Source organism: Carettochelys insculpta, chromosome 16 (genome assembly GCF_033958435.1).
Source record: "Carettochelys insculpta isolate YL-2023 chromosome 16, ASM3395843v1, whole genome shotgun sequence".
Lineage (NCBI taxonomy): Eukaryota > Metazoa > Chordata > Testudines > Carettochelyidae > Carettochelys > Carettochelys insculpta.
The window spans coordinates 39,840,412-39,862,845 of NC_134152.1; the positions used below are offsets into that span (position 1 = coordinate 39,840,412).

Here is a 22,434-nt window from a genome sequence, read left to right on the forward strand (position 1 = left end):
AAAAGATGAATACACTGAAGCGTTGTGATGGTTTAGGAGTAATAAAGTTCCTGGAAAGGCACGAGCCCTGCATTCCAACTGATAATTAAATTATTATATCTTCTGTTGACAAAAAAGCAGAAACGTATTTAACTTTCAGCATCAAGTCTGTTGATGGGAACTGCATACGTATCAGGGACGGAGGAGACAGCACTCAGCACAGTGCATCAGAGACAGAAATTATGACTTTATATTGACTTCAGTCAGAACAGACTTAAGCCCACTGTTGCAATCCACTATCTTCGCTCGGACTATCCAGTGATGCAAAAAGGGTGGTGATTTGTGTCACTTACTCCTGGTGGAATTCTGCATCAAAGATTAAATTCTGAATCAAAAAATCAGTGAATAGTATTTTAAAATTCTGCAGCAATCTGCATATTTTGTTTGCCAATAAATAAATGTGGAAGGTCCAAGCATGGCAGGGTGAAGTACAGGGCATTAGCTACAAGAAGGTGGAAATCATGCTGCAGTGCCCCACTTCTGGGACATGAACTTGATGGTGAGGTTGTATCTGACCTTGACACAGTGCAAGAGCTGAGTCTGCCCCATAAACACTGTGTGGCTCTGCCCCACCATTCCAGGCACACCAAGATAGCAAGCAAAAAGGGCGAACTCTTGGCCCTGACCCCTAATCCAGGTGTGGGGCAAGCAAGTTCAGATGAGCAGTTGTGCGTGTTGGGGGAATCTAAGCAAGGGTTGAAAGTTCTGGGTTGGTGGGCTTGGGGAGAGGGTGCATCTAAATGCACAGAGGTTCTGGGGGTAAGAGGAAGTAGGACTCTGCTGGGTGTCTAGGTGAAGGTTTTTGGAGCTCAGAATGAAGTGTCTAGGTGTGGGAGGATGGGGCTCAGCAGGGTTCAAGTGCTGTGGGAGGGGCATAGGGGTTGATGGTGTGGTGTTCTAGATATAGCTGTTTGGGGCTTGAGCGTGTTGATCTGGGTGCAGCTGGTTGGGGCTAATTGTATTGATCCAGATGTAGGGGAGTAGAGTACAATGAGGGATTTGGTGCAGGGGGTCCAGATGCAGGCAAGGTTGCTCATAGGGGGCATGTTTGTGGGGAGGTGACTCAGATGCATAAAGTTTGGGTGGATGGGGGAGCTGTTCCCCATACAGTGACTGGTCCTCATGCGACTGAGGAGTGATGGTAGCAGGTAGTTGGGAGTGGGGTAGGGATGGAGATGTATGTGCAAAACTTCCTGTAGCTGGGGGTGGTTTCTGGGGGTGGGTCTAACTCAGCCCTGGGTGGTTCCTTTCAAGGGAGGAGGAAGTCATCTCTTTTCCCACCCCAACTGTCCTAGCTGCAGCCCAGCTGGGACTATCAGCTGTACCATGCATATAGGAGTCACTGACCAGATGTCCCTAGCCCTCCCCTCCCCCCCCACACCCCACCAGTGTATTACCTTCCACTCAGGTACCCAAAGTAATGATGTGACAGAGCAGCTGAGGAGAGATGTATGACCACTCTTGTAGCTTCCTTTAGCTTACCTGTCAGTCATTTTTTGTGGGGAAGTGAAGAAGTGTACAAGAGACATAAATTCCATGTGCATATAAGTGAAGCAGAATTCCCTCAGGAGTAGTATGAGGATATGTGGTTCAGGCTCTTCAAAAAAAAAAAAGACATTGAGAAAATAGTGGATGTCCAGAACTATGTCAGGACTTTACTTTCTTTCCATCCCTATCATAGGATAATTGCATCTGGGAATCAGGTCAGGATGTATTTGGAGTAAAAGGAATGAAAAAGTTGGATTGACATAAGGCAATGATGGGAGATTCAAATGGCCCATGCTTTCTATGTAGGTTCCTAAATGGTGGTTGCCACTGTGGTTTCTCTACTCTCTTCCAACAGCAGAAGCTCTACGCTCAGTCCTGCTGTGCTGACATTCCAACTCTCTTGTCCAAACATGGTCAATAGGAAAAAAATCCTTCCCTATTTTCAGTAGGAAGAAGAGAGAGAGGCTCCGTAGCTTTGGGCCCTATCTGATTAAAAAGAGGACAGGGAGAATCTTATCCCATAGCTCCTGTTCCTTTGGCTCCTAAAACCTGTATACCTCTCCCCATACCTTCAGTGAGACCCCGGCTCCTGAAACCAGGTGATCCAATTTGCTCCACTGTGCAGTGGTGGCACAAACTCTCTTATTCCAACTCTTCTTCCTCGTGGTTGTGTGATGGGGTGTGACTTACCACTGCAGTGCCCTGGCTGGGGGTTCTGGGATCAGCTCTGCGAGCTGGTGCACCCTCTTCTAGTGACATCTTGTTGCCATCACATCCATCACACCCTGTGCTCCCCACTTCATAGAATCATAAAATGCTATGACTGGAAGGGACCTTGAGAGGTCATCAAGTCCAGCCCCCTGCCCTCATGGTGGGAGCAAGTACTGTCTAGACATTTATCTTACCCGTTCTTAAATATCTCCAGCGATGGAGATTCCACAACCTCCCTAGGCAATTTATTCCAGTGTTTGACCACCCTGACAGTTAGGAACTTTTTCCTAATGTCCAACCTAAACCTCCCTTGCTACAGTTTAAGCCCATGGCTTCTTGTTCTATACTCAGAGTCCAAGAAGAACAAGTGTGTTCCCTCTTCCTTGCGACACCCTTTTAGATACCTGAAAACCGCTATTATGTCCCCTCTCAATCTTCTTTTTTCCAAACTAAACAAGCCCAATTCTTTCAGCCTTTCTTCATAGATCATGTTCTCTAGACCTTTGATCATTCTTGTTGCTCTTTTCTGGACCCTTTCCAATTTGTTCACATCTTTCTTGAAATGCGATGCCCAGAGCTGGACACAGTATTTTAACTGAGGCCTGACCAGCGCAGAATAGAACGGAAGAATGACTTCTTGTGTGTTGCTCACAACACACCTGTTAATGTGTCTCAGAATCATGTTTGCTTTTTTTGTAACAACATCACACTGTTGACTCATATTTAGCTTGTGGTCCACTATAACCCCTAGATCCCTTTCTGCCATGCTCCTTCCTAGGCAGTCTCTTCCCATTGTGTGTGTGTGAAACTGATTGTTCCTTCCTAAGTGGAACACTTTGCATTTGTCTTTATTAAACTTCTGCACCTGTTTACCTCAGACCATTTCTCCAATTTGTCCAGATCATTTTGAATTTTGACCCTGTCCTCCAAAGCAGTTGCAACCCCTCCTAGCTTGACATCATCTGCAAACTTAATAAGCGTACTTTCTATGCCAATATTTAAATCATTGATGAAGATATTGAAGAGAACTGGTCCCAAAACAGACCCTTGCAGAGCCCCACTTGTTATACCTTTCCAGCAGGATTGAGAACCATTAATAACTACTCTCTGAGTACGGTTATCCAGGCAGTTCTGCACCCATCTTATAATAGTCTGTAGTGAGTCAGTATGGCCTCCTGCAGACCTGGAGGCAGAGGAGGCTATGCAGAGGCCCTGGTGGGCGGGGCCGGAGCCAGGAGACCAGAGGCCCGACCCTCAGAGGGCGGGGCCAAGGGCTAGAAGGGCCAAAGGCGGCGGGTCTCAGGACCCATTCGAGCCTGGGCCTCCGGGCAGGGAGGACATGCCTGCACGAGCTCCTCGGCGCCAAAGGGAGAGGGTTGCTGCTGCCCAGCCAGGCCGGAGGAGCAAGCCCCCAGCGGCTCCAAGCAATCCCGGGTCCATATGCCCCAAGGGGACTACCCGGACTTCCCAGACCTACCAGGACCTTCACGCCGGCGAGACCCCCTGCCTTGGAAGAAGCCCCAGGAGTGGTCTGCCCCAGAGTCCCGGCGGATCCTTACAGCACTCAGGCCCAGGATCGCCTCGGTTCTCCTGTATTACCGCCGCCCGACTACCCCAATGACATTGTGATGGATGACTGGCCGGAGCCCCCAAAGGTGGATGACCTGGAGGAGACCGACCTAGGGGGACCCCTTGACCAGATGGACTGGGACTTCCCGCCAGCAGAGGTAGAGGTAGGAAGTGGCCCGGGGAATGACGCTCATGAACCCATGGCAGTGTGTTGCGGTCTGGATCCCCACTGCCGTGGTTGCGTGTGAGCTACCCCCAGGGCCCCGGGCCGGGTCGCAGTGGAGTGGGAGGGCCTGCGACCCCCTACCCCCTCCTTGACAGGGCCAGCCTGCGCTGAGCCTGTCTGTAACCCTTGTGTTGCTGCCCCGCCCCACACTGAGGGCCGGGCCGGTGTTTAACCCCTGTGTAGCTGCTCCGCCCCAAACTGAGGGCTGGGCCAGTGCTTAAACCCTTGTGAACTGCTGCCCCGCCCTGGACTGAGGGCCAGGCCCAGAACTGTATTATTACTTGGGACTGCTGCCCCGCCCTGGACTGAGGGCCGGGCTCAGAACTGTGTTATTACTTGGGGACTGCTGCCCTGCCCTGGACTGAGGGCTGGGCCCAGAACTATACAACTCTTGTGAACTGCTGCCCCGCCCTAGATTGAGGGCTGGGGCCTGTATGGTGGTGTAGCGGTGAGCCGCTGACCGCCCGAACTGAGTACGGGCTGGTGCCCTAAACCCCCTTTTTTGCTGCCGCCCGCCCTAGACCAAGGGGCTGGGAGTCACTGGACTTGTTACACAGTCCCATCTAAATTGTATTTGCCTAGTTTATTGATAAGAATATCTTGCGAGACTATATCAAATGCCTTACTAAAATCATGATTTGTTCTTTACAAATCCACACTGGCTCTTCCCTATCACCTTACCACCTTCCATGTGTTTGCACATGATTTTTTTAATTACTTGTTCCATTATCTTTCCTGGCACAGAAGTTAAACTGAGAGGTCTATATTTTCCTGCATTATTTCTAATTCCCCTTTTATAGATGGGCACTATATTTGCCTTTTTCCAGTCTTCTGGAATCTCTCCTGTCTCCCATGACTTTCCAACAGTGATAGCTAAAGGCTCAGATACCTCCTCTATCAGCTCCCTGAGTATTCTAGGTGCATTTCATCAGGCCCTGGTGACTTGCAGACATCTAAGTTTTCTAAGTGATTTTTAACTTGTTCTTCTTTATTGTATCTTCTAAACCTATCCCTTTCGCACTAGCATTCACTATGTTAGCCACTCCTTCTTCAGACTTCTCGGTGAAGACCGAAACAAAGAAGTCATTAAGCATCTCTGCCATTTCCAAGTTCCCGTTACTGTTTCTCCCTCTTCTCTGAGCAATCGGCCTACCCCGTCCTTGGTCTTCCACTTGCTTCTAATGTATTTATAAAAAGTCTTGAGCTCATTTTGTGCCTTTGCCTTTCTAATCTTGCCCCTGCATTCCTGTGTTGTTTGCCTATATTCATCCTTTGTAATTTGTCCTAGTTTCCCTTTTTTGTATGATTCCTTTTTTATTTTGAGATCGTGCAAGATCTCCTGGTTAAGACAAGGAGGTCTTTTGCCATATTTTCTGTCTTTCCTATGCAGCAGAATGGGCCTTTAGTAATGTCCCTTTGAAAAACTGCCACCTCTCCTCTGTTGTTTTGCCCCTCAGTCTTGCTTCCCATGGGACCTTACACTCTGAGTTTACCAAAATCCGCCTTCCTGAAATCCACTGTCTATTTTGCTGTTCTCACTTCTGCCCTTCCTTAAAATTGTGAACGCTATGATTTCAGGATCACTTTCACCCAAGCTGCCTTCCACTTTCAAATTTTGAGTCAGTTCCTCCTTATTTGTTAAAATCAAATCTAGGGTGGCCTCCCCCGGTAGATTTTTCAACCTTCTGAAATAAAAAGTTGTCTCCAATGCAGTCCAAGAACTTAATGGGTAGTCTGTGCCCCACTGTGTTCGTTTCCCAGCATACATCTGGATAGTTGAAGTCCCCCATCACCACCAAATCCTGGGCCCTGGATGATTTTGTTAGTTGTTTAAAAAAAGCCTCACCTATCTCTTCCACCTGGGTAGGTGGCCTGTGGTAGACTCCTAGCAGGACATCACGCTTGTTTTTTACTCCTTTTAGCCTAACCCAGAGACTCTCAACACATCTGTTTCCTATGTCCATCTCCACCTCAGTCCAAATGTGCACATTTTTAATATATAATGCAGCACCTCCTCTCTCTTTCCCCTGTATATACTTCCTGAGCAAGCTGTACCCTTCCATACCAACATTCCAATCATGTGTATTATCCCACCAAGTTTCTGTGATGCCAACAATGTCATAGTTGTATTTATTTAGTAGCAGTTCCAGTTCTTCCTGCTTATTACCCGTACTTCTTGCATTTGTATGTAGGAATCTAAGATATTCGGGGGGGCGGGGACAGTATCGAAGTCCACTGTCCAGCCACTTTCCTCACTGGCTATTTCAGCCAATTGTCTGGCCAGTTCATCAGTGGCAAGGTGAGTAAGGGGTGGAACCTGGTTCCACCCACAGCTCCAGGTGTTGGCCCAGGGACCCTGTAGATGGCAGCAATGTGCTCTGTCCCCTTCAACCTGTCAGTACCTTACCCTATCAGTACCTTTCTCCACGGCCCCCATACCCACTTTACTCTTGCTTCAGGGCCTCAACCTGCTGTTCTCTGCAGCTCCATGAGTCTCTCCAGTACACATCTGTCTGGGGTGTTTGCTCCCTTCATCCTGCAAGGCAGCCAGTCCTCCTCCCTCTTCAAGCTCAAGGGAGTGACTGCTCCTGTTCTGCTCTGCTGTCCTCCTTATACGGGACAGTCCGGCTCTGATTGGCTGGTTCTTGTGCAGCTTCCCAAGGACTTTGACTCCTTTGAGCAGTGATGGGCAAACCTCAATAGCCAGTGGGCCACAGATGGGGTTCCACCTGTGCCCTTGCAGCCCCCCTGGCTTTCCTCCCTCCCCCACACATCTCTCATGCATGAGGACGCTGGAGCCCGGCACTTACCTGCTCCTTCCTGCTCCTCCCAACACTTCTGGTGCTGCAAATCACCTGATTTGCGCTCCATTCCTGCTCCTCTCCCTTCCTCCCTCCCTCCCTCCCAGAACTGGAATGCTGTGAACAGCTGATTTGCAATGTTCCAACTCTGGGAGTGGACAGGGACAAGTGGGAATGGAGTGTGAATCAGGAAACTCATGGCTCCAAAAGTGCTGGGAGGGAGAGAGAGAAGCAAGGAAATGCAGGGCTCCAGTACCCCACTGAGCTAGAGGTGTGTGAGGGAGGGGGCTGCCAGTGGGTCTGCTGGTCACAGGTGATGCCTCAGTGAGCCATATATGGCCCTCAGGTTTCTGGTTGCCCACTACTGCATTAGAGCCCAGCGTGGGATAGATGCCCCATCACAGGTTGTACAAAAGAGTTGGGGTTTGTTTGGAACCATCTGACTTTCACTTCTCCTCATTCTTTATGGAAGCTGGCAAGTCAGGTCCCTTTCATTAGCCCCTGGGACTAGGCTTCCCCTGATGTCATGGGTGCTAATTTGCTCCCTTTTTGTTCTCACCCATCAGCCTTCTTTCACTGGTTGGGGCAGTCCTCAGTCCTGTCAGCTGGCACAGTCCCCCAAAGAATCATCTCTGTTGACAGGGAAGGATTTAAACTGCATCCCAAAGAGTGAGGAGCAGTGGGAGGTGCTAAATGCCTCTGAAAAATATAGGAGGGGAATGAGCCAGTCAGCTGCCCCTAAAATCCTTGGAAGGCAAGTTAGTCTGCAGCCTGAGGCTTCCATAGGACACTTGAGTGCTGTTGGTACTCTAACTGTCAGAGTGACAAAAACATCACTGTCCTTCATATTGAATGTAACCTGGCCACAGCAACCTACATGTTTATGATCCCCAGAGTCTAATGCTAATTGTTCCTAAGAATGAAGCCCCACCTGAAAAAATCTTTGATTAAATAAAGCCAATTTCATTAGCAGCAGAGGTTTGGTTTAGAATGTGACTTTGATGCTCTAGCTTCCCAGTGAATAGAGAGCCCCTTTCAAAGGCTCTGTCATAATGTTCAAAGTTTTTTATGGGACTGGCTTAAGTTCTCTGAGAGGTCATCTTTTCCTTTGCAGCCATAACCAGCGAGGCTTGCTGTTCAACATGGCAAAATCCTCGCTGACACCCACTCACTGCATAGAGTTCATTGGGGCAGTGCTTGATACCACACACATCATAGTGTTCCTCTCTGCTCAGTGCTATCAAGCTCTTGTTCAGCTCCTGTATTACTCTCTGTTTTCTATCCCCACAGTCTGCACATACTTTCATCTGCTTGGTTACATGACAGCTTGCACTTAAGTGGTGCCATTCACCAGGCTCTGTCTCTACCCTCTTCAGGTATAGTTGACCTTGGCATACTGTCCTGGCCGAGACAACCTGGACATTGGTGTGACCCTGTCTCGCCATGTCTCCAATACTCTGTAATGGTGGCTATGTCTGCAGAGTGTCCTCGTAGGCATTCTCTTTCATGCTCCTGAGTCCATCATGTCGCTGTTCACAGACATGTCAGGTTTAGCCTGGCGTGCTCACCTCAGACATCTCATAACTCAGATGTTGTGGACAGCAGAGGAGCTGTCGCTCCACATCAACGTGCATGAGCTCCAGGCCATTCACCTTGCTTGTCTGGCATTCATACCTTATCTCTGCAGCCATTCATAGCACTCATGGTGGACAATACAATGACCATGTATTATATCAACTGGAGTGGGAGGGTGTGTGCTCACCCTTCTTCACTTTGCTCAGAAGCTCTGTACCTGTGGGAACACTGCATAGCCCATTCCATTCATCTGGAGGAATCTTATCTCCCACAGTCCAGAACCAGCTGGCGGACTGTCTCATTTGTCAGTTCCTAGCCCACAAGTGGTTGATCCACTTGAACTTGATCTTCTGAAAGTGATGCTTTCCCAGGCTGGACCTCTTCATGTCCCAGAGCAACCACAAGTGCCCTGCATTTTACTCCTCCTAGGGCCTCAGCATGGGCTCCATAGCAGATATGTTCCTCGTTCCATGGACTCTGGGACTGCTCTATGCCATTCCTCCATTTGCCCTTGTTCACAAGGAGCTCCTCACAGTTTTCAGGGACCAGGTAGATGTAATCCTCATAAGCATGGTGTGGGCTTGCCAGCATTGCTACCCCATGCTGATGGCGCTCTCCTTGCTTGCACCCATTTAATTTCCCCTGGTCCCAGACCTCATTATGCAGAATCATAGTCACCTCTGCCCGCTCGATTTCTGGTCTCTTCACCTCTTGGCATGGTGGCTTTGTGGTTGACAGCTGTTGAGCAGGCTTTCGCTGGGCCAGTACAGTGAGTTCTCATCAGCAGCTGCAAACAGTCTATGCAACAATCCTGTATGACCAGGTGGACGCACTTCTCCTGTTGGTGCACTCACCTTGATCTCGTGTCTCTGTCTGTCTCTGTCCTGTAGGTGTTAGATTACCGTTTCTGTGACTACCTGTCCCTGAAGCAGCAAGGCCTTGCTTTATCCATCAAGGTCCACCTAGCAGCCTTATCAGCCTTCCACCCTGGGGAAGGTGGGTGTTCTGTGTTTGTGCACCCCATGGTGGGGTGCTTCCTCCAGGGCATGGACCATCTTCACATGCCAGTTCACCAACAGGTCCCAGTCTGGGACCTTAACTTGGTCCTCCAGGTGCTTATGGGCTCTCCCTTCAAACCTCTGGCCTCCTCTTCCTCTCCTGGAAAGGGGTGTTCTTGGTGGCTATCACCTCTGCCAGAAGGGTATCTGAACTCATGTCTGAGCCCCCATACGTGGTGTTTCATAAGGACAGGGTCCAACTTTGCCCTCACCTGGCATTGCTGCCTAAAGTGGTCTCTGGGTTCCATGTTAGTCAGGATGCTTTCCTACCTGTATTATATCCTAAACCTCATAGCTCCCAACTGCAGTCCCTCAATGTGAGGCAGGCACTTGCCTTCTATATTGACTGGACTAGGTCTTTCTCTAAGACCTCACAGCTCTTCTTGGCCATCAGTGAGTGCATGAAGGGGCTCTCAGGTGTCACCACAACACATCTACTCCTGCATCACTTCCTGTATGTGGGCATGTTATGACCTGTCAGAGGCTCCCTGCTGCCTGTGATGGTGCATTCTATGTGAGTGTTAGCATCCTCCTCCAACTTCCTGGCACATGTGCCTCTCCAGAAGATCTGACATGCTGCTGTGTGGTCCCCTGTGCATACCTTCACATCTCACTATGAAATTGTGCAGCAGTCTGGATGAGAGACAGCCTTTGGGTCTGCTGTCCTAGAGTCAGCTACCTATTGACTTTGACCCCCCCCATCCTCACCCTCACCCCTGGATTTAACTTGGGAATCACCTAAGTCGAGTAGATATGAACAAGCACTCGAAGAAAAAATGGTTACTCACCTTTGTAACTGTTGGTCTTCAAGATATGTTGCTCATATCTATTTGTAACCCTCCTGCCGCACTGTTGGAGTGGTCAGCAAGAAGGAACTGAGGAGGTGCTGGCTTGGCTGGTCATGTATAGGCTTTGCATAGATACCAGTCCAGTGCCTCCCCAGCCGACTCAGCTGGGTAGTTGCTAGGGAAAAATTTCTGACCAGCTGTGCATGCACATGTGTTCACACCTATCTAAAATAGATATGAGCAACACGTCTCGAAGAACAACAGTTACAACAGTGAGTAACCATATTTTCTACATCATCCTCATGGTTCCTGGTTGGTTCCTTCAGCATTTGCCCTAGGAAGTTGTTGCCAGCGTTTTCCAAAATCTTCCTGGATTGTCTGTGTACTGCTCTATTGGTCTCCCCGCAGATGTCAGGGTGGTTGAAGTACCCTATGAGAACCAGGACCTGTGGCCTGGAAGCTTCTGTTGTATGAAGAAAGCCTCATCTACACCTGATCTGGTGATCTATAGACTCCCACCACAAAATCACTCTTATTGCTTTCACCTCTAAACTTAACCCAGAGACTCTCAACATGCTTTTTTCCTGATTCCTACTGGAGCTCAGAGCACTCATACTACTGTCTTACATACAGTACAACTCCAATCCTTATGGCTTGTTTAATTAGTTAACTAATTTTAGAATATATTACTCAAGTGATGTGTTGGTGATCACTCATTGCTGAGTGTGATCATCTTCTGTTGGTGCTGTGGATCCTCAGGTGGGTGATAAGGCCTATCCTTGAACCACGATTTCTGACAGTGAGTTCAGATATTTTACAGGTATGGCAGGAGGCTGTTGACCATGACTGGACACCAGTCTTTCCTTCCTCCTGTGCCTGTTGTCCTCCTTAGCTTGTTGACAGGCAAGTTGAAAATGCAGGTGACCATTTCATAGGTCATCTTTCCATTCTGAGCTGTCCTGCCTGAGTGATTCCCAGGTGTCAATGTCACTGTTGCACTTCTTTTAATTGTCTTCCAGCAAGTCCTTAGTTATAACACTTTTGTTGTCTCCCTACATTATGGTACCCTTCTTTCATCTGAGAGAACAGGACCTGTTTTGGGAGATGATGGTCTGGCATCCAGACATCGTCACCAGTCCAACCAAGTTGCTTTCTCAATGCTGGTGCTTTCTTTAAAACTGGGAGCCAGTACTACTCAGAACAGTTGCTTCATGTCATGCGAAGCAACTGTAGGACTTTGTAATATCAATATCACTCAAGTATATAATACAGAAAGCTGCAGTAAGAGAAATCTAGAGTTGTCAGTTGCCACTGAGGCTATGTCTACACAGGGCAGAGTAAATTGACCACAGGTATGCAATTCTAGCTAGGGCCGTTGTGTAGCTAAAATCGACGTATCTGTGCTCAGCTAACTTGGTTGTCTATACTGGGGAAGGTTGACAGGAGAGTTTCTCTTTGCATCTCACGAGGAGTACAGGGGTTGACTGCAACCTCTGAAAGGTCGATTTCGCACATCCATACTTGATGAATGAAATTGAATCCCAGAAGATTGATCCTGAGCATATCGATCTTCTGGGGGTAGTGTAGACATAGCCGTAATGCCCCTTTCTGTTTTTATATTACATAATACATGCCCCTTATTTTGGAACATCATGTCCACAGACCATAATGGTGATGTTGTAAGTCTATTCCTTATTTTACTTCGGCATAATTCAGCTTTTCCAAGGGAACCCTATTTTAATACTTGTTTTCTCAAAAAAAAAAAGTGCCTGGGAAGTCAGTGTGTCTTACTCCAAAATTAAGTGCATTCAGTCTTAAGGTTTTTTTTTTTTCTTTTTTTTCTTTTTGGTAAATTGATTTAAATCAATTTTTTTTTTGCAATTTAAATTGTGATTTAAATCAGTTATTTATATTACCTTGATTAAAATCAATCCACCCTGCACCACTAGTGGACTTTCCATCCACAAGTTGCCATCATGCTCTTCCAGAAGTGGGACACGTGTTCCATATACCCAGAGGGCCTGGAGTCCTTGCTGGATGCCTTCCTCATCTTGTGGTTGGGTTGCCTTTTTCATACTTCTACTCCAGTTCCCTTCATCACCAAGGTCCTGTTGAAAGTCAAGACAGGACAGGGCCAAAGTCATTCTCAGTATGCCAGTGTGGTTCCTTCAACATTGGTATGCCACTCAGAGGAGCCTTGCAGCGTGCCCACTTTGACCTCTGCTGCTCTGCCCAGGCCTGTTCTTTCAGGGTAATGGCTGCCTTCTCCACCTGAACTTGTCATAGCTTCTCCTCACAGTGTGGCTTCTCTGCGGCTGAATGTGGATGAACATAGAATCATAGACTACTAGGACTGGAAGGGACCTCGAGAGGCCATCGAGTCCAGCCCCCTGCCCTAATGGCAGGACCAAGTACTGTCTAAACTATCCCTGATAGACATCTATCTAATCTGTTCTTAAATATCTCCAGCAATGGCAATTCTACAACCTCCCCTGGCAATTTATCCCACTGTTTGACCACCCTGACAGTTAAGAACTTCTTGCTAATGTCCAACCTAAACCTCCCTTGCTGCAGTTTAAGTCCATTGCCCCTTGTTCTAGCCTCAGAGGCCAAAAAGAACAAGTTTTCTCCCTCCTCCTTATGACACCCTTTTAGATACCTGAAAACCGCTATCATGTCACCCGTCAATCTTCTCTTTTCCAAACTAAACAAGCCCAATTCTTTCAGCCTTTCTTCATAAGTGACATTCTCTAGACCATTAATCATTCTTGTCACTCTTTTCTGGACCTTCTCTAATTTCTCCACATCTTTCTTGAACTGTGGTGCCCAGAACCGGACACAATACTCCAGCTGAGGCCTAACCAGCGCAGAGTAGAACGGAAGAATGACTTCTCGTGTCTTGTTCATAGCACACCTGTTAATGCATCCCAGAATCATGTTTGCTTTTTTTGCAAGAGCATCACATTATTGACTCATATTTAGCTAGTGGTCCACTATAACCCCTAGATCCCTTTCTGCTGTAGTCATTCCTAGACAGTCTCTCCCCATTCTGTATGTGTGAAACTGATTATTCCTTCCCAAGTGGAGCACTTTGCATTTGTCCTTATTAAACTTCATCCTGTTTACCTCAGACCATTTCTCCAATTTATCCAGAATGATCCTATTCAGATGCAGTTCAGCAGGTCCTGTTGGGACGTCATAAGCCATTGACCAGGCAGATGTACAAAGCCAAAAGGACTCAGTTTTTGGTGTGGGCCAAGTAGCAAGGTTTTGCCTCTTTGGAGGCTCTTATCCATACTACTCTTGATTATCTTCTCCACTTGAAAGAGGAGGGCTTGGCTCTAGCATCCATCCACTTAACAGCAATCTAGTCTTTTTACCCACTGATCCAAGTTCAGTCAGTGCTTTCCCATGACATGATGGTCAGATGCTCAAGGGGTCCTGAGCAGCTCTTTCTGCATGTACAGCCCTCCACACCCATTTCTGAATGGGACCTTAACCTCATCCTCTCCAGGCTTACTGAGCTGCCCTTTGAGCCCATGGTCAATGAGCCAATGATCAAGTGCTTCCTTCTACACCTGTCCTGAAAGGTGGCCTTCCGCATGGCAATCATGTCTGTGAGGAGGATTTCTGAGTTGTATGTCATGACGTCAGAGCCCCTGTATGCAGTCTTCCTTAAAGACAAATTTCAGCTGTGACTACACCCTATCTTCCTACCTAGTGGTCTCATCCTTTCATGTGTGATAAGATATCTTCCTTCCATTCTTCTTCCTGAAGACATGCAAGCCATGAGGAGAGATGACTGCATGCCCTGGATGCCTGCAGGGCCCTCAGTTTCTACTTTGACAGAACAAAGTCAAAGATAAAGTAAGTTGCCCGAGCTCTTTGTTGCATACGCTGAAAGAATGAAAGGGTTCCCAGTGTCCCTGCAAAGAATCTCCAATTTAATAATTGCTTGCATTCTGACATGCAGTCAGGTGGCAGGTGGTCACTGCCCCCCAGTTGTCAGGTCTCATTTGACCAGAGTGCATGCCTCCTCAGTGGCCTTTCTTGCCAATGTTCCTATACTGAACTTTTGTAAAGCTGAGGTGAATATGCAGCACTTCATTAGGCTAATTCTCCCCCGTGGCAACTTCTAAGTGTCAAACTTCGACATTTGTAAAGCTGAAATGTCATCCTCAGCACACACCTTAACCACACACTGCACCCTCATGTAGCAAGCCCAAAAGGAGGATTCTTTTGGAAAAATTGTGTTGCAGTTGACATGTTAGTGAATTTCTGCCGTCTCCAGACATACTGCTTGTAGTCACCTACATGAAATGGACGTGAGCAATCACTCAAAGAAAAGGCTGTTTCCATAAGTAGTGTTCTTTGAGATATGTTGTTCATATCCATTCAACATCGCATCCTTCTCTACTACTGGAATTTTTCTGTCAAGAAACTGGAGGTAGAGGGGACCAGAGGCTCCCTACGTAGTGTGGCATGTGAACGCCATGCTAGGGGGCGCCTGAGCTTGTTCCCTTATGGGAGCCGCTAAGGGAAAAATCTTTCGTCATTGGTGTATATGGCAAGCACATGTACCTATATTGAATTGACATGATCAACATATCTCAAAGAATGTCAGGTCCAGAAATAGGTAACTCTTTTATTACTCATCTCTTTTGTGTTTTAATTGTTCTCTTCTCTTGCATTTGATACATAAGACAAAGGAAATAAGTTGCATACCAAATTTAGGCATATAGTACAAAGACACAATCATTTAAAGCATGGCATGTTAAGCATAAAAATCACACCATGAGAAACAATCCAGTCTTCCCTGAAGAGAGGTAGGCTGGGACTACACTTGCCCCTCAGCTTTGAAGGGGGCGTGTTAATCAGGGTGATGAGAGATTACTAATGAAGTGCTGCAGTGAATATGCAGCACTTTATTAGGCTAATTCTCCCCTGTGGCAACTTTGAAGTGCCCGCACTACTTCAAAGTGTCTTTACTCCCCAAAATTTTGACGAGTAAAGACACTTTGAGGTAGCGTGGGCACTTCAAGGTGCCCGTGGCTACACGCATGCTGGCACTTCGAAGTTTGACACTTAGAAGTTCCCACAGGGGAGAATTAGCCTAATGAAGTGCTGCATATTCACCTCAGCACTTCATTGGTAATCTCCCATCACTCTGATTAACATGCCTCCTTTGAAGTTGGAGGCGAGTGTAGACAAGCCCGTAATGTTGCTGAATTTACATGTCCTATTGTTCATCTGTTCATTATTGTGGCTTGTACTCTTCTGCACGATGTCATAACTGTTAATTGTCCTTGGCAGAAGGAAGGTTTGGGCACAACATGGTTTGTTATGGCCATTTGGAAATACAGCTGTGAACAGAGATGAAAAATGAAAAATCATTTTCTATAAAAAATGCTTATTAAATCTGTTGAATTTCTTCAGGCGATGGTGGGGCTTAATTTTTCTAGCCGTTTCTTGTTTGAATACTCCATGTTTATGTATCAAGGAGTAAGGAACGTCAGTCAGCTTATTGAAATAAATAGTTAATACATTAGTTATCTAGCAAATCCACATACATCTGTATGTTCAAATTTTTAATAAATACTTTTTAAAAGAGTATTTTCATTTCTATATTCTAAAGGGCAGTAAGTAGTGAGCATCTCAATTAACCAAATTTGAAATATTCAGTAGAATACTGAAGTTGTCTTCAGAATACCAGGAAGTGGTATGTATGTCCAGTTACTTTTCAATAATTTCCTGGTATGAAAATTGACAGTTGTTAAAATGATCACTTGTATGTCAATGTTTTATCCAAGTTTTCTATACCCTATTAAGGTAAGCAGTGGAAATTCAAGATTCTTCTTTGAGTGGTTTCCCTATGAGTGCTTCACTGAAGTTGTGTGTGCATCCCTGAGTGTTTGATGTGAGATCTTTGATAAAAGTGTCCATTTTGACTGGGCATGCTCTGAACATCTTTTGTGCTCTGCCTCAAAGCTAATTAGTGTTGTGAAGCACCCTCAGTTACGTCTCAGCTGTCCTGGGCTAGAGACGGAGCAGTTGGCAGTCCATTCATTAATACTTCAGATGTTTACAATTGTTTATTTCTTAAATGCTGTTTTCTTCATTTTTTCTTCTACTTAGTGTTACAGGATTTTCCTTAGTTTCTTTCCTGCTTTCATGAAGCAGAAAATACTTAATTATATCTCTATTCCTCCATCATCCTTCCAAGGATTTCCTATAGTAAGGGGCATGCTCAGCTCTCGCAAATCTAAGAAGTGCCTCTTTTTCAGGGAGGCTATATTAGTCACAGACTTTCATGCTGCATGCAGTGCCTAAGAAAGGCCCATGTTCCATAAAAGTACACATTTTGCCAGCAGCTAAAAAAAAGTCATTAAACTTGCAGCTACTCCTAATGGAGGTAACGTTTCAATTTGTGACTGACTCTGGCCCCAAATCTCCTTGACAGTACGAACCATCACTGAAGCTTTTTTTACTTTCACAGAGAGTGAGTCAAAAAGAAGTCTTTGGATTCCCCTCACAAGATCTCTCAAAAGAGAATTGTAAGCCTTCATACTGAATCTCAGACCAGCCAGGGGAGATCCCCTGCATGTTCAGTTAACTTTGGCTTTGGCTACTGTAAAGCATAGTATGAACAGAATATATAGACCCTCTGTTACACACACAGGTGGTAAGCTAAGGACACAACCTGCAAAATAACAGCACTATCCACGAAGATGGCACCAGTGCCGAAACCCTAAGGAACAATGACTTAAAACAACTCTGGACTATCCATCTCAGGCAAGATTGCTGGTTTCTTTAGTATCGATGATTCAGTACTGACAAGCCCTGAGCATCATCAACAACAACCATGGGCTCGTTGGTGTCTGATGCCTCCCTCGCTATTTCCTTCCATCTTTCCCTGTCCAGTGTTGTGTGGCTTAGCTTCTGTAGACTAGCCCCACACCAATATACTATATCATCTACCCATTCTCTGTGGGGTCCACCTCTTGTGTTTAGACCGTCCATTATGACAAATACCAAGGTCTTGATTTTTTGTTCGTCATTCATTTTGCAAGTATGCCGTAACAGCTGTAACTTCTGTTGTATAACCTTCTGCTATAGGTTCTCTTTCAGCTGTATCTTCCAGTATAATTCCTCTTTGGTGACCTTCTGCATCCATCCTATTCTCAGGATCTTTCTATAACAACTTGTCTCGAATGCCAATATCCATCTCTTAGAATCTTTCATTATCACCCATGTCTCACAGCCATACTACGTGCTGCTGAATATGTACATTTTCAAGATGGTCAACTTTGTTTCTAAGCTAATTGCTTTGCTTTTCCAAATCTTTTCCATCACCTTCAAACTCACTCTTGCTTTTGCTATTCTAGTTGCTGTTTCCTTCTTACAGTCTAGATCATATGTTATGTTGCTTCCCAGATATATGAAGTTCTCTATGTTCTTAGTTCGATCCCATCTACACTGATCTTCCTTCCTATTTCTTTATCTTCAAATACCATTGTTTTTATCGGTGTTCATAATCAGTCTTGTCTGCTTCCCTTCCTCGTTTAGCACCTGCACTATTCTTGCTAGCTTCTCTTCATCTTCTTCAACAATAACTAAATCATCTGCAAACCTCAAGTTGTTGATTGTCATCCCATGCACAGATATTCCTTCTACCTCTTTCTTGATCTTGTCCATCACTCTTTCTAGGTGCATGATGAAGACACATGGTGATATTGAATCTCCTTGTCTCGTACCTCTACACATTCTAAACCAACTTCCCATCTCTCCATATGTGCCTATCGCTGCCTCTGCATTGTTGTTTATATATTTCAACAAAAGTATCAGTTTACTATCCACTCCGTACAACCCCAACACCACCCAAGTCACTTTCTGATCTATACTGTCAAATGCATTCTGAAAATCGACAATGTAATGTTCTTGTTCTTTTGTCGAACTTTCTCTGCTATCAATCCTACTGCCAATATCTGTTGTATGGTCCTTCTGTCTTTCCTGAATCCTGCTTGCTCGTCTGCTTGATGTTCTTCTATCTGTGATCTCAGTCTCTCCATCAATATTATCAGCAGCACTAGATGACTTGTTAGGGCAATCATTCTGTAGCTCTTGCATTCCAACACACTTCCTTTCTTGTGTATTGTCACTAGTACGGATCTTGTCCATTCCTTTGGTGCCTTTCCTTCTTTCTAAGCTATATTACATAGTTGGTGTGTTTCCTGAATCATACTTTCTCTGACATATTTAATCATCTCTCCCATGATCAGATCATTTCCAGGGCTCTTGTTATTTAGACGTTTCCCTGCTCTTTCTACTTCCTTCTTAGAAATATTGGTCTCAGTCACGATGCTCAGCCCTGATGGTACGAATTATGTCATTTCAGGAGTTTTTGTTTTCCAGGAACCTTGTGGTTTCTGAGATCCCAGTGTCTGAGCTACTTAGTATTGGGGTTCTGGTACTGAGTGCCTCTCAAAGCTCAGAATCACCACTGTGACTGAGGTGTTCACCTCTAGTCTCCTTGTGAGCTCTGCCATTATCCAGCAGAGACTCAGAGACCCAGGAAGATATCCTCTATTGGCTCATGCAGTGGTCCCTCCCTCTACCAAACATGGACTTCTCAGCTGTCCCCTCACTCTGGGTCTTAGCCCCCATGGTATAGTCAACTGTGGGTTCCACCACTCATCCCCTTTCTACCACTGCCATAGCCATATTGCAGTTCATGAGCAGACTTATGGGTAATATATTTCCCAGGCTTATAGTGTCACCCACTGGGAATCTGTGAGATGCTTTCCTCTCCCTCTGTCTCCAGAACCTCATAAAGAAACTGATGAGCAGGAATCCAGTCAAGCAGAGACCACACTGCAAACCAGTATCTCATTATTTTCCCCAGATGAGGCACTGTTGCCCCCTCTGCCATCCTTAGCAGACGATGTCATACTCTTTCAGGACCTTAAAAAGAACATGGGAGATGCACCCCGGACTCCTCTCAAGGAGGTGGACACCAGCCGGTTATTGGACAAGCTACATATGCTGTCCTCTTCTAGGATTGCCCTCCCAATTAATGGCATGTGTTTGGATCCAGCTAAGGTCATCTGAAAACACTTGCCTCAGTCACACTGACAATCAAACTGGCCAACAAAATACGTCTCTCCCAAGGATGCTGAATTTCTTTTCTCACATCCGGCAACTAATTCCATCATTGTGGATGCTGTGAATTCTCATTCTACCAGTATCATGTGAAATCCACCCTTCACAATGGAGACTGGAAAACACTTGACTGTTTTGTAAGGAAGTTATATTCTTCAGTGACCTTGCAATTTGGAAGGAAGGTGTATTCTTCAGTGACCTTGCAATTTAGAGTTCCAGACTGCTCATCTTCAGCAGCAAAATATTATCATATGAATTAAACCAAATGTAACGCTTTTATTTGTGCTGGGGCACAATGAGAACAGTTTAGGCCATGATACATGGGGGCAGTTAATGGTGAGAACAGCATTCCAGAATGCACTTAATGGCATGGTTACAGGAACCTGCTAAGTACAACGGTGGTAGTGATGCAATGGGCATTGTGATTACATCTTTCAGGGCTTCCAGGAGTAGTACAGATGATGGTTGATGACCTCCCTTTCAGAGGCTCCAAATTGTTTACAGATAAGACTGATGCATCATTCCATGTTCTGAAAGATTCTTGGGCTACATTTAAGTCATTGGGACTTACATAGCAGGGGAGAAAAAAAATTAGTCCTCTCTCAAATCATGTCTACTTCAGTGCCTATCACAATGCTGCTGTGAGCCACAGCAAAATAAGTCAGAATTTCTGAGTCAAAACCTATCATTCCCTCAGCCTCCCAGTCTTCCACCTCGAAACACCAGATGAGGTCCCAAGAGACCACTGCTTACAGTATCAGCTGCAACTCATGTACCATTTGCATCTTTTTGTATACTGCACGAAAACATAACTACCAACTGATGAAGTCGTTGAGATGATCTCCAGTAGGTACTCTGTCTCTTTTGCACCTGATGAAGTGGGTCTTTGCCCCCACAAAAGCTTATGCTCCAAAATATCAGACTAACTCAGCTACCTCTCTGAATCAGAATCAGAATCATAGGGCTGGAAGGGAGCTCAGGAGGTCATCTAGTCCAGCCCCCTGCTTCAAGCAGGATCAACCCCCACTAAGTCATCACAGCCAGGACCTTGTCCAGCCAAGACTTAAAAACCTCAAGGGATGGAGAATCCACCACCTCTCTAGGCAATGCATTCCAGTGCTTCACCACCCTCCTGGTGAAGTAGTTTTTCCTAATATCTAACCTACACCTCTCCCTCTTCAACTTCAGACCACTACTCCTTGCTCTGCCATCTGACACCACTGAAAACAGTTTCTCACCCTCCTCTTTAGAGTTCCCCTTCAGGAAGTTGAAGGCTGCTATTAAATCACCCCTAAGTCTTCTCTTCTGTAAACTAAACAAGCCCAAATCCCTCTGTCTATCCTCATAGGTCATATGCTCCAGCCCCTTAATCATTTTTGTTGCCCTCCTCTGAACCTGTTCCAGCAAATCCACATCCTTTTTATACTGGGGGGCCGAAAATGGGCACAGTATTCCAGATGTGGCTTCACCAGTGCCAAATAGAGGGGAGTAACTACTTCTCTAGATCTGCTCAAAATGCTCCTCCTAATGCACCCTAGTATGCTATTCACCTTCTTGGCTACGAGGGTACACTGTTTGTTCATATCCAGCCTTTCATCCACCATAACCCCTAGGTCCCTGTCCATCGTACTACTGCTGAGCCAGTCGGTCCCCAGCCTGTAACAATGCTTGGGATTCTTCCGCCCCAGGTGCATGACTCTATACTTCTCTTTGTTGAACCGCATCAGATTTCTTTTGGCCCGGTCCTCCAGTTTATTCAGGTCACTCTGGATTCTGTCTGTACCCTCCAACATATCTACCTCTCCTCCTAGTTTTGTGTCATCCACAAACTTGCTGAGGGTGCAGTCCAGTCCCTCATCCAGGTCATTAATAAAGATGTTGAACAACACCGGCCCCAGAACTGAGCCTTGCGGCACTCTGCTTGAAACCGGTTGCCATCCAGATATTGAGCCATTGACCACTACCCGTTGGGCCCGACTCTCAAGCCAGCTTTCTATCCATCTTATAGTCCAAAGATCCAATCCATATTTCCTTAACTTATGGACAAGAATCTTGTAGGAGACCATATCAGAAGCCTTGCTGAAGTCAAGATATATCACATCCAATGACTTCCCCATGTTCACAGAGCTTCTTACCTCATCATAGAAGCTAATCAGATTGGTCAGGCAGGACTTGCCCCGGTGAATCCATGTTGGCTACTTTTGATCACTTTCCCTTCTTCCAAGTGCTCCAAAATGGATTCCTTGAGGATTCCCTCCATTGTTTTCCCAGGGATTGAGGTGAGGCTGACGGGTCTATAGTTCCCTGGATTGTCCTTCTTTCCTTTTTTAAAGATGGGCACTGCGCTTGCCTTTTTCCAGTCATCTGGGATCTCTCCTGATTGCCAAGAGTCTTCAAGGATAATTGCCAAAGGTTCAGCAATGACCTCTGCCAATTCTCTTAGTACCCTCTGATATCTGTCTCTTTCACTACCCAATACAGTCCCCTGGCAGGGCATCACTAGTTATCTCTGAAAACCGATCTTTTATTCTTCCCTTTGTTTCTTATCTTTTGACCAGTTATCAGCCCTCTTCTTTGGGTTGACCATCTGTCCCATTTTTACCAGGCCAGTCTCTTACTTAAGCAGTCTCACAGGTATCCTGACTTTTTTAAGAAAATAGGCAAATTGTCCCAAATTTTGTGGGGCTCCTATTCCCTGGCACTGGTATCTTGGGGCAACAGCCCCTGCTGCCAAGGATCTCCTCTGCTGTTCCCTGGCACCCCAAGGTGGCAGACCTTCCTGATGGGAAGCTCTGTTTTGTGGTGGCTGTCTCGTTCCCTGTCACCTCATGCCTGGCTGGGGGCAGCTCCTGCTGCGGGGAAGCTCGTCCGTGGGGAGGCTTCCTCATTCCCTGGAATTGCAGCCCCTGCTGCCAGGGTCCCCTGCATCAGGGAGTTGCCACACTCCCTCCCCCCAACAGAAGGCTGAGGAACACCTATCCTCAGCACACATCCCTCTCTCCCCTCTTCCCCCCTCATCA

The 22,434-nt window shown here is 46.2% G+C and overlaps 1 protein-coding gene across 5 annotated transcripts in view; it reads left to right on the plus strand.

Moving 5' to 3' along the window:
* The window catches only part of UNKL (unk like zinc finger), a 206,202-nt gene that overhangs the window by 58,353 nt on the left and 125,415 nt on the right, over positions 1–22,434 (plus strand). The gene's annotated exons all lie outside the window — the stretch shown is intronic.